Source organism: Amblyomma americanum, chromosome 3 (genome assembly GCF_052857255.1).
Source record: "Amblyomma americanum isolate KBUSLIRL-KWMA chromosome 3, ASM5285725v1, whole genome shotgun sequence".
Taxonomy (NCBI): domain Eukaryota; kingdom Metazoa; phylum Arthropoda; class Arachnida; order Ixodida; family Ixodidae; genus Amblyomma; species Amblyomma americanum.
The window spans coordinates 207,833,657-207,846,007 of record NC_135499.1 but is presented as its reverse complement, the minus strand read 5'-3'; the positions used below and the strand labels follow the sequence as shown (position 1 = coordinate 207,846,007).

General features: G+C 47.8%; 1 protein-coding gene across 1 annotated transcript in view; it reads left to right on the top strand.

Moving 5' to 3' along the window:
- The first annotated feature begins 11,938 nt into the window (after positions 1-11,938).
- The window catches only part of LOC144123610 (oxytocin receptor-like), a 34,126-nt gene continuing 33,713 nt past the window's right edge, over positions 11,939-12,351 (top strand). The window contains exon 1 of the mRNA XM_077656415.1: positions 11,939-12,107. The gene's annotated coding sequence lies outside the window, so the exon portion shown is untranslated. The remainder of the gene's footprint in view (positions 12,108-12,351) is intronic.

Here is a 12,351-nt window from a genome sequence, read left to right as displayed (position 1 = left end):
CGTCCTTAAGCATAAGAACGTTAGTGCGTTGCTGCGAGCCAAGATAGAGAGACAAGTAGACACTTATCCCTGATGACATGTCGGCCGGACATTCAGTTCCACCGTGGCCTACCTGCCCCCGCGGTCTCCGTAGCGTGCGCGAGACAGCGGAGCTTGTCCGGCCACTGCTCTGCTTGATATGTTTGCCGACGGCACCGCGTTGTGGGCCGGGACTCGCGTGCCGTCCGCAGCTGCTCGATATATCGACGCAGAAGAGGTCGCAGGCGCGGGAGGACCGCCTTCGCCTCGCCTCCCGCGAGGCGTTGACGAGGCCGAGTGCTATCGACAGCTCGAAACAAAAGCGCCGAGACGTGAGAATTGGATCATCAGGGCGCGCGTTAAAGGCCCCTGTAACATTGGCGAAGAAAAATTGAAGGCGCTTTGCTCTACCCATAATGGCTAGGCTTATGTTGGAGCTGCCGGAAACAGATTTTTCTAAAGGTCTAAATGTCGCCGCATGCGGCGATCAAGACCATACGAATTACTTTCAGCTTTATGGGGTATCTTTAGATACGTGCAGTGGTGTGCGAGAAAATAAAAGCTCTCATTAAAAGATAGAAAGAACTACTGCTTAGTTTCTGGATTTCAAAAGGGGGAAGGAGAATTTTGGAAGCTTTGTTCTCTCCTGTTTCGTCGGTGACTGTATAATTGGTTTTTGGGGAAAGGAAATTGCGCAGTGTCTGCCTCATATATCGTTGGACACCCGAACCGCGCCGTAAGGGAAGGGATAAAGGAGGGAGTGAAAGAAGAAAGGAAGAAAGAGGTGCCGTAGTGGAGGGCTCCGGAATAATTTCGACCACTTGGCCGCCGCGGTCGAACCCGACCGCGGCGGCTGCGTTTTTATGGACGAAAAACGCTAAGGCGCCCGTGTGCTGTGCGATGTCAGTGCACGTTAAAGATCCCCAGGTGGTCGAAATTATTCCGGAGCCCTCCACTACGGCACCTATTCTTCCTTTCTTCTTTCACTCCCTCCTTTATCCCTTCCCTTACGGCGCGGTTCAGGTGTCCAAAGATATATGAGACAGATACTGCGCCATTTCCTTTCCCCAAAAAACCAATTATTATTATTATTATTATCTTTAACGTGCACTGACATCACACAGCACACGGGCGCCTTAGCGTTTTTCCTCCATAAAAACGCAGCCGCCGCATGGTAGCGCGCATTCGTGCGTGCGTGCGTGCGCACAGCATGGTAGCGCGCATTCAAGAACTCGGTTCAACACTTAATGTGAGCTGAACTAGAAAAAAAAAACAGACCGGCAAGAATGATGAATGCGATCTTGCTTTGAATGACGTCGCACTGAGAGACGGCCGAGCTAACTGCAACAGGCATAGGCACTGTGAATCAGAGCCCATCATTTATGAAAAATCATTCTCCGCGCACTCGGACGCGCACGAAATTTGGTTGTAATCTAAGACTTCTTAATAAAGCGCTGCCTTTGCACTCCTATAGACCAACACTACTGATCTCCACTAGGGGGCTGGATTGCGCATCGGGCGCTCGAAAGTGAAGCCAGCGGAAGTAAGCGGCCTTGTCCCGGAAAGCAGCCTTTGGCAGTGCACGAAATAGGAAATCAGCACGCTTTTTCAGCTTCAATTTCTGTTTCTCACTTCGCATTTCGTCTTTTCATTGCTGTAAGTCTTTCTCCTCAACAGTGCCTACCTGCTGCACCGTCAACTGCATGAGGAGACCAGAAAAGTTTTCGGGAAAGATGTTTCAAAAAGAAGGGTCCTTTGCATTCCAATGGGACGACACTAGCAGACGACAGGACGCCGCTGTACACGACACGTATGGAGGCCAGTGCTGTGGCATGTTGCAAGTTGCGCGTCCGCGCCATAAGTGTCGCCACGGTCGGAACGATTGCAGCGATCCTGGTATCTGGCAGCAAACGCGGCTGGAGTCAATGACACAACGCGTCTGCGCCGCCAGTGCCGCCGCGGGCAACGCTGCAGCGCAGTGGCAGCAGACGACAGCGACCGGCGCAAGCATAGCGAGCAAAGTTTTGAGCAATTTATGTTTTTACCGCCAACTCCCAGGCACCGCCACCGTCGCATTTCAAAATCGTCCCCATTGGCTCTACGGGAATGTCACACCCTTGTGGAGGCTTCAGTGCTCTGCTCTGCGTCGTCTCGTTGCGCAAGCGTCGCCAACGATGGGCTGTGTTGTGATCCAAGCTCTGACCTAGTGATACCATTTATGGGCGACAAATTTAAGAACAGATAGGTGGAAGCCTTCTCCAGGCAAGCGGCTTTGCAGTGACCACTTTACCGAGTTGTGTTTCGATTGAACCGCAGAGAGGACGCGTCTACAACTTGATGGGTTGTCTACCGTGTTCTGGTTTATATGAGCGGCACCAAAACGTACGGTACTACTGTTCCAACAGAGTGTGTACCAACTAATATTTCGTATTCTACCAAATGAAGTACTACGCCTGAATGAAGCGTAAAGGATTGGGCAAGTTGGTCAGACATCCTTAACGGAACAATGGCGCAGATCAAGTGATAGGACAGCAGGAGTGTGTTTGTGCTTTCCTGCTGTCCAGTCACTTGATCTGCGCCATTATTCCGTTAAGCACGCCTGAATGGCCTGGTGCAGTTGGATTAAAACGGCGCTTGTCCTCCATTCCTCTCTCGTCGACCATTTCTCTCGCGCTGTACACATCGAAAAATGCAGGCTCCGCAGCACTCGTCTTTCTCCTCCGTCATTTCTCTCGCGCTGTGGGCCTCTGAGTGCGCTAATTACTAGCTGGAAGATTAGTTTGCGTGCTTCTTGCAGGTGCCGCTTTACAAACGTACTTGAAACTCAACTAGAAACTGAAACTATCGCTGTATATGAAGCGGCCATTCGAAGGATGGGTGTCCGGGTATCCGCAATCACTCGGCTATTCTTTGCTTCGCGATAATTAGTTTTTACGGTGACCATAGCCTCATTGTCATTCTACTAGGGCTTCTTTACACTCGGAAGAGAAGTGCTAGACAAGAACGAAGTGTGCGCACCCGTTTACCGCAACGAATTTCACGGTTAAATTTCGATGGAGGCTAAATTATAGTGGCCCGTGTACTGTGCAATGTCAGTGCACGTAAAAGAACCCCAGGTGGCCTAAATTTTCGGAGCCCCTCACTACGGCGTCACTCATAGCCTGAGTCGCTTTGGGACGCCAAACCCCTATAAACTAAACCTAACCTTTTACCGCAACAATGTGTAACCTGCATCTTTGCTTTCCTCAATTTCTCTGAGATTGCACAGTTCTCCAACCGATGCTCACATTTCTCGCGTTCAGCTTGAGTTTTTCTCTTATATAACAGCAGAAGTATTGCATGAGAGCAACGCAATAAACTGAGAACGAGATGACGAAAGACCCGACTTTTGAGCTGTAATACGCGTACTCAGAAGACTGCTGACTTCGGCGAAGAGCCGTCCCACTTCCGGTGGCTTGACTCGCGCTCTCCTCGGAAAGTGTGAATGCTGCATCCCGCCACCTAGTGGAGATCAGCGAACAACGGTGTGTTTGCAAACACAGGAGGCGCTTGTGGAACGCCGGAGACAACTGGGGGTGGGCGTAAAGTATGATTAGCGCCCATAGGAATACATGCAAACAAAAGTTTAAAAGAAGTTTTCTGGTTTCGCAGTTAAGCTGCTATGTCATCCCTTCGTGCAGAGTAACCAAGCACATCATTGAAGACATTGTGCAAGTACAAATTGTCATTTGAGAGGCGGTGTTTTTTTAAAACAGTGCGATAGTTTTGTGTGAGAGTCGTCCGCTACCCGCAGAGATACACCCAAGCAAAACTTTCCAAAATATTTTTCCCGTCTCGCAGAGTGCCCAAGGAGGCTGCCATTTGTTAACAGTTGCCAAGTGCTTTGAAGAAGATTCACGAGGAATGTGTGTTGTGAAACGGGACATACCACGAAAGTCGGTTTATCCGCTGAGTTTTTCCCAAAATCGCTCAAGTTTCTCGTGCATTCCGACATGCTATGTCGGGCGGTATGTGTCCTCGCAACTACTTCCGTTAAAATTATACACTCCAGATAGGTTTGCATTGGAGACAGTCCTACAAAACACGATAATCGAGCAACCCACTGTAGCATGCCGTCTGCTACTGTGCGTCGTTGATAACCATTTTTTCATGTAATATTGTGTAGGCTGTCTGAATTTGATGGTAGTACTTGTGAGGAATGTAGCACATACGACAGCATGTCGGACTACATGACAAGCTTGCGCGATTAGGGGAAACACCCAGCGGATGATAACGCCTTTTGGAGGTATGTTCGGCTTCCCAACGCACATTCATCGTGGAATTTTAAAGCGGTAGCTTCGAATTGACGTAGCATATTTTGTCACACTCTCCTTCGAAGTACTTCCCAACAGTTAACGATAGGCTGCCTTCATATGTACCCCACGAGAGGAGAAAAGTATTTTGGGAAGTTCTGCTCAGATGTGTTTCTTTGGTCGCACTACCACCCCGTGACTATGTCGCGCACATATAGCGGTATTTTAAAAATGCACCGCCTTTTAAATTATGATTCATGCTTTCGCGATCTGTTCTAAGGTGCACTTGGTTACTCTTCACGAATGAACGACATCGTAGGTTCTGTGTGGAATCAGATAACTGCTTTGAAAACTTCTATTTACATGCAGTCCTGTGGGCGCTAAGCCTATTTTACAACCCCAGTCGACTCAGCCTGTGACAGCAGCGCCACCACATCACGCTTACGTCTCTGATCAGTGTTGGTATGCACTTAATTCGCTTTGCTCCAACGTGTGGGAGGAGCGGTGGGCTACCTACTCGCCCGTCGACTTCAGGCCAGTAAAGTAATAATAATAATAATAATTGGTTTTGGGGGAAAGGCAATGGCGCAGTATTTGTCTCGTATATCGTTGGACACCTGAACCGCGCCGTAAGGGAAGGGATAAAGGAGGGAGTGAAAGAAGAAAGGAAACGAGTCGTGTTCACTCACGCGAACATAGGCGTCTGCTGCGTCTTTTGATTGTTGTTTTTTCTGTGTTGTAAAGTTGCAGACTTTTGATCGAATAGATAGATGCGTGTATCTCGCATCAGCCTCGCAGATACCCGCCACTGCTAACTATATCCGCCTATGCTCGCTAAGGTTACGAAGGGTAGGTTGTGTGAAGCGCCAAGAGGAGTATTGCCATTGTGCTTGGGAAAAAAAAAATCCGCGAAAACCGCAACAAAGTGAGAGATTTGTTCAACTCCAGAACAAAATAGGAAAAGAGCTTCCATTAATTATGAAAGTACTTTGATCGTGAGTTACCACGTAAAACACACAGCAAAATAAGAGAGCACTGACGTCACATCGATACAAAGAGCAACGAGGGGCTTTTGCCTCAAGCCCGATACAGAAAAGGGGCTTAGGCTTTTTGTCTTTCCCATCTACATGGCGCTATCAGAAAACAGCAATCACAGACGATGAACCAGGTTGTTTCTTTACAGGGCGGCTTTTTGAAAAGATACCGGCACGCAAGAGTGTTTTACCGATCAGAAAACGAATTTATGTAAAATAAAATCGTATGTACGGATAAAGTGTCCCGATAATGCCGCAGCTGTTGCTTTGAGTAGCCACGGGGGTGGTTCAACGGTTATGGTGCTCGGATGCTGATCCAAGCGATGGGGGTTCCATCCCTGTCGCGGGGCGGTCGCATTTCTGTGGAGGCGAAATGCTACCAGCCCGTGTACTGTGCGATGTCGGTGCACCTTAAAGGACCCCAGGCGGTCGAAATTATCCGTAGCCCTCTATTATGGCATCTCTCATAACCAGAGTCGCTGTGGGACGCTAAAACCCCATAAACCAGTTCTGCTGCTTTGAGAAGTTTCGAACACAAAGAAATATATGCCTTTCAACGCCTCGTTGCAAAGCTTGAAGCTGGAGGTACTTTTCTATCGGTAGCCAAGACCGTGGTGTCCGATTCGTAGAACTTTCGCTCCTTCGGGGAACTTTAGGAGTAAAATTTAGAAAAAAGAGAATTTTCACGAGTATTCAAGGAGTTTCAAAAGCCGAAATACTTTCCATTTTCTAAATTGCTGGGCTGTCCAAAAAATGCTTTGGACACAAAATTCTGAAAGAGGAATTTTGGGGTATAAAAGGAAATTTTCGGTTACCGCATAAAACATTAACGACTCCAGATGGAGACAAGCTGACTGAAAACTCTGTTTCCAGAGTAAACTCAATCTGACCACTTTTTTTTTTAAACTTTGCAAACACGAATATCTACATTGCCTGTGTTCCGGTACGTAATGAATCATGGGCGTGAATTGTGGAGATTGTGCTAATTAATACATTGCGAAAAAGCTTGTATTACTGAGTCATTACTTTGAAACAAAATTAATAGGCACCGAAAACGTAGACACCATTCAAAAGCTTTTTGTAGCCCGCCTCAGTTTATTCCGTTACCACTGAGGAGCAAGCGACTTTATTGAATCTGCAAGAACTACCGCGGCTGCGGGAGCAGGAACAGATTCACTTAGCCAGGAAGCAAAAGAATAAACACAGGCCACAGAAAAGCTCTTACAGCCGGCCAGCGTTCACAAACGCGACCCACTAAGTGAGCACTTAACTGTGTGGTGAGCTGACAGAAAGAAAACAGGGTTCTCCTGTGTCAACACCAGCATGAAGCTCCGCTTGCGGTTCCCGCAGGCTCTTAAAAGCTAGGACGGAATCAACTGCGAAGCAGAGGACCGCCATTGGTCCAAAAGCCCCGCTGAAACCAGAAAGTGTTTTCTTTCAGTTCTCTTCGCCATTCCGAGTTCACTATCTGAGTGTCTCGGCACTTATAAACGTTATTTTTTGTAAGGGGGGGCTGTTAGGTCTGCAGAGATTTGCCGTTGGGAGGGGTCCTGGAAATAGGCGTTCTGATATTATACTTCCATCTATATAGGGAGCCATATATCTAGTTTTAGAAGGAAAAGAGTCACGGAAAAAGAGTCATGCCATTCATCATCATCGCCATCTATGCCTCTCATGGCCTAGGCTGTGTTTTCCTTCCCCCGATGTCTACTCTCTCATTCCAGGAGGTCCCTGAATATTAATACGGTATCAATAAAAGCATCCTGAGGCCGAAATGAGTCGTCGGTCATAAAAATCGCCCATTGACTTGTGGGTAAGTGACGTCGCCAGATCGGAAGTGATATTCATACGTTTCAGTGTATCGTCATTGTGTCCGTGTCGCCGCCTCTAGCACCTTCAGGAAAGAAAAAACAGATGATGGCCTAGCCCTGTAAGGCCAGGATATACGTAGCGTAAGCGGGGCGACATCCGGTTCGGAAGAGTTAATATATGAAAGACGCGCATTCACTACATGTGCCTTTATTCATGATTAAGCCTTGAGTCGTCGTGGCTGCCCTGCAAGGGCCGGCCGCCTAGCTGGCTGCCCTATCTGGATGCTTGAGTGTGCCTCCCAGACTTGATGCTTTAAAAGGAGGGGTCATGCAGGGGTAAGGTGGCCTGGTGTTTTGCGGCGTAAGCGTGAATAGACTTTTATTTTCGTCACTATTTCCATGTATAAAAAGATAAAAAAAGAGTCGGCGTGGCGGAGGCGCAGCGTCTCCGCCTCAAACGCCAAAGGCCCTGGTTCGATTCCGCGTTGTGTCTTGTGCATTCTTCTCTTCGTCTATCGTCGTTTGCGCGGTTGCAATATGCACTCCCCTGTTCGATTCCCAGCCTCGACAGAGGGGTTCTTTTTTTATTCTGTGAGCGTTCGGGGGGTTTCAGTGGCGCCCGACACCGACCACGTGGTCGCTCACGTGGTGCGGAGCAGCTGCCGGCGGCGCGGCGCCGTGGCTGGTCACGTGGTTGGTCACGTGGATCGGTGAGAGCACTGTGAAACTGCGAGTTCGTGGCCAGTGTAGCTTTCGCTACAAAAATCCATAACCACCTAGACGGCCCGAAGAGATGTCTGGTTGTGTGCGGGCAGACGTGTAGGGGTCCTCAAACACAATTTATAATGCTGTCACGTTGCCAACACAATGTAAATAGGTTTCCCTGTGATTTTTTCCTTGGTTATCTGTTTCTTTCACCCTCTATAATTTGTGTCCAAGTGCACTCCGTCCTCTTAATTTTGGGCAGCAGCTAAGCGACTGGCTTTCTGCTCTGATTCACTCCTGCTCTTTTTATATGGCAACGCCGCGTATTTCTTATGATTTCAAGCTTTTCGTAGTTTCGAATGCTAGATCTCAAGGTCAGTACTGCGAGAATGCATGTCATATTCGTTCCTTTTGAGAAATATGGGTAAACAAATATTTATCTTTCCTGACCTCTTGCTAAATATACTACAATGAAGTCTCTCAAATTAGAATTCGTCGGGGGAGCTTGGACAAAACAGATCTGCTCACACTGCTTCTCTCGTCTCATTAAACCGTCCCTTCTTCGTGAGGCAGTTAAAGATTGCTGTTCTACTCTTCATGTAAGTTTCTTTCGTGTACAGTAGTGTCCTTTTTTTAATTTCATGCTCTCAATATTTTTTGTACTGCACACCCGTCGGGTGACTAAGTGGCCTTGGCGCTCGGCTGCTTTTCCCAAGGTAAATGGTTCGATCCCAGACGCAGCGGAAGTATTTGAATGCAGGCGAAATACAAAAATGGCTATGCGCTCTGTGTCTCCAGCGCACGTTAAAGAACAAGTGGTATAAAATAAGCAGGAATCCTCTTTACGACGTCCCTCTCAGCTCACGTGTCGCTTCAGAGCGTTAAATCTCACAACTTTATGTACATCACTTCTGAGCCCTGGTGTCTTCGCCGAACCACTAAGCTCGCAGCAGTGCTACGTCCTTTTTTGACACCAAGACTGTCGAATAGCGGCAACGGTATTACTAATATAATCAGACGTGCACCCGTCACGTCAGGACTGCAATCGTCGCCATAACCTTGTTGCTTAACTATCACGTCGTTTTTTCGACTGGCTAACACATGTATGGCGGCCTGCCACAAAGCGCACTTGTCCGAAATGTTTGGTCACTATGGCGTATGACCCTGATCCCTCTAAATTTTCGCTTATGAAATGAACTGCGGTGTCAGCACCGTGTAAATGAAAATGAAGGCAGACTTGAGCGAATAATGAAAATATGCGTTCTACTTTTCATTATTTTATGTGAAAGCCACTCGATGCCACGGACGTTCGACATAGAGTCTTACGCCTAATGTCTTACGCAATGTAGCATGCCCAAAATGCCAGCGCCGATAAACCAGGCAATAGCGTCGCAACACGAGGAATTAACCTAATCTGGCCTACTATACTCAGTGCATATAGCAAGATTAGCTTGATTCTTTCTTTCTTTCTTCCTTTCTTTCTTTCTTTCTTTCTTTCTTTCTTTCTTTCTTTCTTTCTTTCTTTCTTTCTTTCTTTCTTTCTTTCTTTCTTTCTTTCTTTCTTTCTTTCTTTCTTTCTTTCTTTTTGGAGAGCAGTTTACGCCGCGCCCTACGCACCCGGACTGCCAGCGGAGGTGACAACGGGGACAAAGCTTTGTCACTTCAAGATTTGCTTACTTCGAGAAGAAGGGAAGTTCTGGTATTTGCCCACTGGAGTGGCGTGCGACACGCTGTTCAAGCGGCCACGCGGGTGCCTACTGGCCGCCTAATTAAACAGTGCCGCTTCTGGCTAGGAACCGCAGCGTTAATTGAAGAGCTGTCGAAAGGCTTCGCTCTTCGGTCGCCGCGTTCCCAACCGGAAAAGATGGTATTCAAACGCTGGCGTAGTTATTATACCAGTACGAGCATTTAAAATGCGACGGTCAGGAAACTGCACCTCAAGTACGTTATTTGTTTCTTGGAGTGCACCAGGGCACTGCATCTTTCGCACTTCCACCGCTATTTACAAAGCTATAGCTATTAAAATTAAAGGTTCCCGGCCTCCACGTAGTAGCAGTTGTTTCCATCGAGCTTCCGCGGTCACGTGAGCACTCCGTGCATAGCTCTGTTCATGCGCTTCACGCCAACTTCATAAGGGGGGGGGGGGGGGGTTGAAAACAACTCATAGGGACACGTAATTACCTCATGTGATGGAAATAAGACAGAATAAAAAGCCACTGATGCCTTTACCGGAAGTGGTGTTACTTCTCTTCTGGTGACGTCACCTCCTCCAAGCAAATGGGAATTGTCCGATCTGATGGCGTCACTTCCTCCCAGCTTGTGGGCGAATTTTACGACCAAGGAAACATTAATTTTCCCGAAGAGGCTTTTAAAAAGGCGCCGACGAATGCCTTGAAACGCTTCTAATGAAAACAACCTGTAATGACTGAATTTGGCGCTATTGAAAAGTAGCATCCGCAGCTGTTGCGATACAGTCGACAGCGGCAAAGTGCAACATCAGTCGCATTGCATGTTGGCCCAACGATGCAGCCGAGGCGAAGCATCATGCTCTAAACGGTGCACGTATAAACAGGAGGGCAATGCCATGGAGGAATGAAAACATGGGTGAGGCCCCAGTTATCCGGTTAGCATTACAAAGAGTGCAACGGATGGCAGATACTTTGGAGCAAGGAGCACTAGATTTATTTGGCCCTTGGTCATGGCAACGGCGCCGTTGAGCCCGGTCGAGAGCTTTTCTTTTTTTTTTTGTAGTAGCTGCTGCCCGAAACTACTTGGCGCATGCTCAGGTGTTGCTGTAGCAACGGAGACGCTATTCGCTGTCGGCTTGAGAATGAAAAATAATGCAAGCAGCAGACCAAGTAGCGCTGATCATCCGCATTACAACGGGTGTAATCGACACTGAGCTTCTCTTCTCGAAAAAAAAAAACGTCAGAAAGAGCCTAAACTGACGCTAAAAAATATAAATTTGTACTTTTCAAAAAGTACCTGACAAGCCCTTTAACTAATGTGTGGGGCCCTGATTTTAGTATTGAAAAGGAGTGCTTTAACGAGTGACCCAGACACATTCTTCAATGTCGTTACAGATCTTAACAACGTGAGAACATTGACGCTTATTAACGGAAGAGATTTTGAAGTATGCCACTTTGAGCGAAATTTCGCAAGGGTTCTAAATTACATTATCGACCACGCTGGAGCGTGTCTGTATAGAGAACCTCGTTTTATATATCGCTAATACGTCTTCACTGCCCGACTTTTGTAAGCTGAACATATCAAAGTCTTTGAAAGGAAGAGTTCGCACAGCTCAAAACGAATCACACAGGAGGAGCGGACAGGGCTTCCGTCTCGTGTCTCTCGCTTAGGCTGGGACGAGTGAAGCGCTAAAAGTGCCAATAGAGATGTTGTTAGTACTGAAGCCATCTTGGGGATTCGTTGTAAGGCCACAGAAACAGCGGTGCACTGTAGAAGAACGGGATCCTCGAAGTGAACGCTTTCGTCAGCCCATTCACGCTCCTCGAGAGATACGTTTAGAGCAACATAACATGAGGTTTATTCTTCCACGCGTTCCACGAATCCACGCGTTCGCCCCAAGAAAGAGAAATTAGTCACACGTCTCATTCAATAACTAACACAAATCCATTGTTTCTTTATGAGATGCATCCGTCTGATGAGATAATTAAGGAAATTTAACGCAAAGAGCATTTTGAAATATTGTGCGCCACGTCTTTGTGACAAGTGTTCTATTTATTAGCGACATGCTTTTCTGTACTGCTCGCACATGAATAAAGCGAAGCAAAAATTTGCGAAGCTGCGTTTTCCAGCAACCCACTTCTGAATAAATGCTACTGAAGCGAGAGATAAACAGAACTGGAAGAACGTCCCACTGGAACGAATAGGCGCCTGACGGAATGACTCTCGACACAAGGAAGAAAGGGAAATCAGAGGGAAAAATGAAAGGAGACACGGGAGGCCACTGGGAGAGCCCCGGGAAACATAGGAGGGAGAGATCTTGCTCGCTCTGCGCATGCGCGCCCGAAGAAGGAGAAGAAAGAGGGTTGCGGAGCGCGCGGGATCCCGGGGCACACGCGCCTTCTCCAGCCGGGCTGTTGACTGCAACGCTGCGCCGCTCCCCGCCGGCGCCGATCCCGAATAGAAGGAAAAAGTTGTTGCCCAACTTGAGTCGATCGGATCCCCCGATCCGTCGCGACAAAGCAGCGCACAAGGTTGGGTCTCCGCAGGAGCTTTGTCCGGTGAGTTGGAGAACATGCGTGTCTCTTGTTTCAGCCTCTCTAACAAGGAGACTTACGTAAAATGCACGTCCGCTAGAAGTTTAAACCGGTTATCTCTTCGCTGCAGGCTGGAATATCGGTGACTGTTGCGCGCAATAATAATAATAATTGGTTTTTTGGGGAAAGGAAATGGCGCAGTATCTGTCTCATATATCGTTGGACACCTGAACCGCGCCGTTAGGGAAGGGATAAGGGAGGGAGTGAA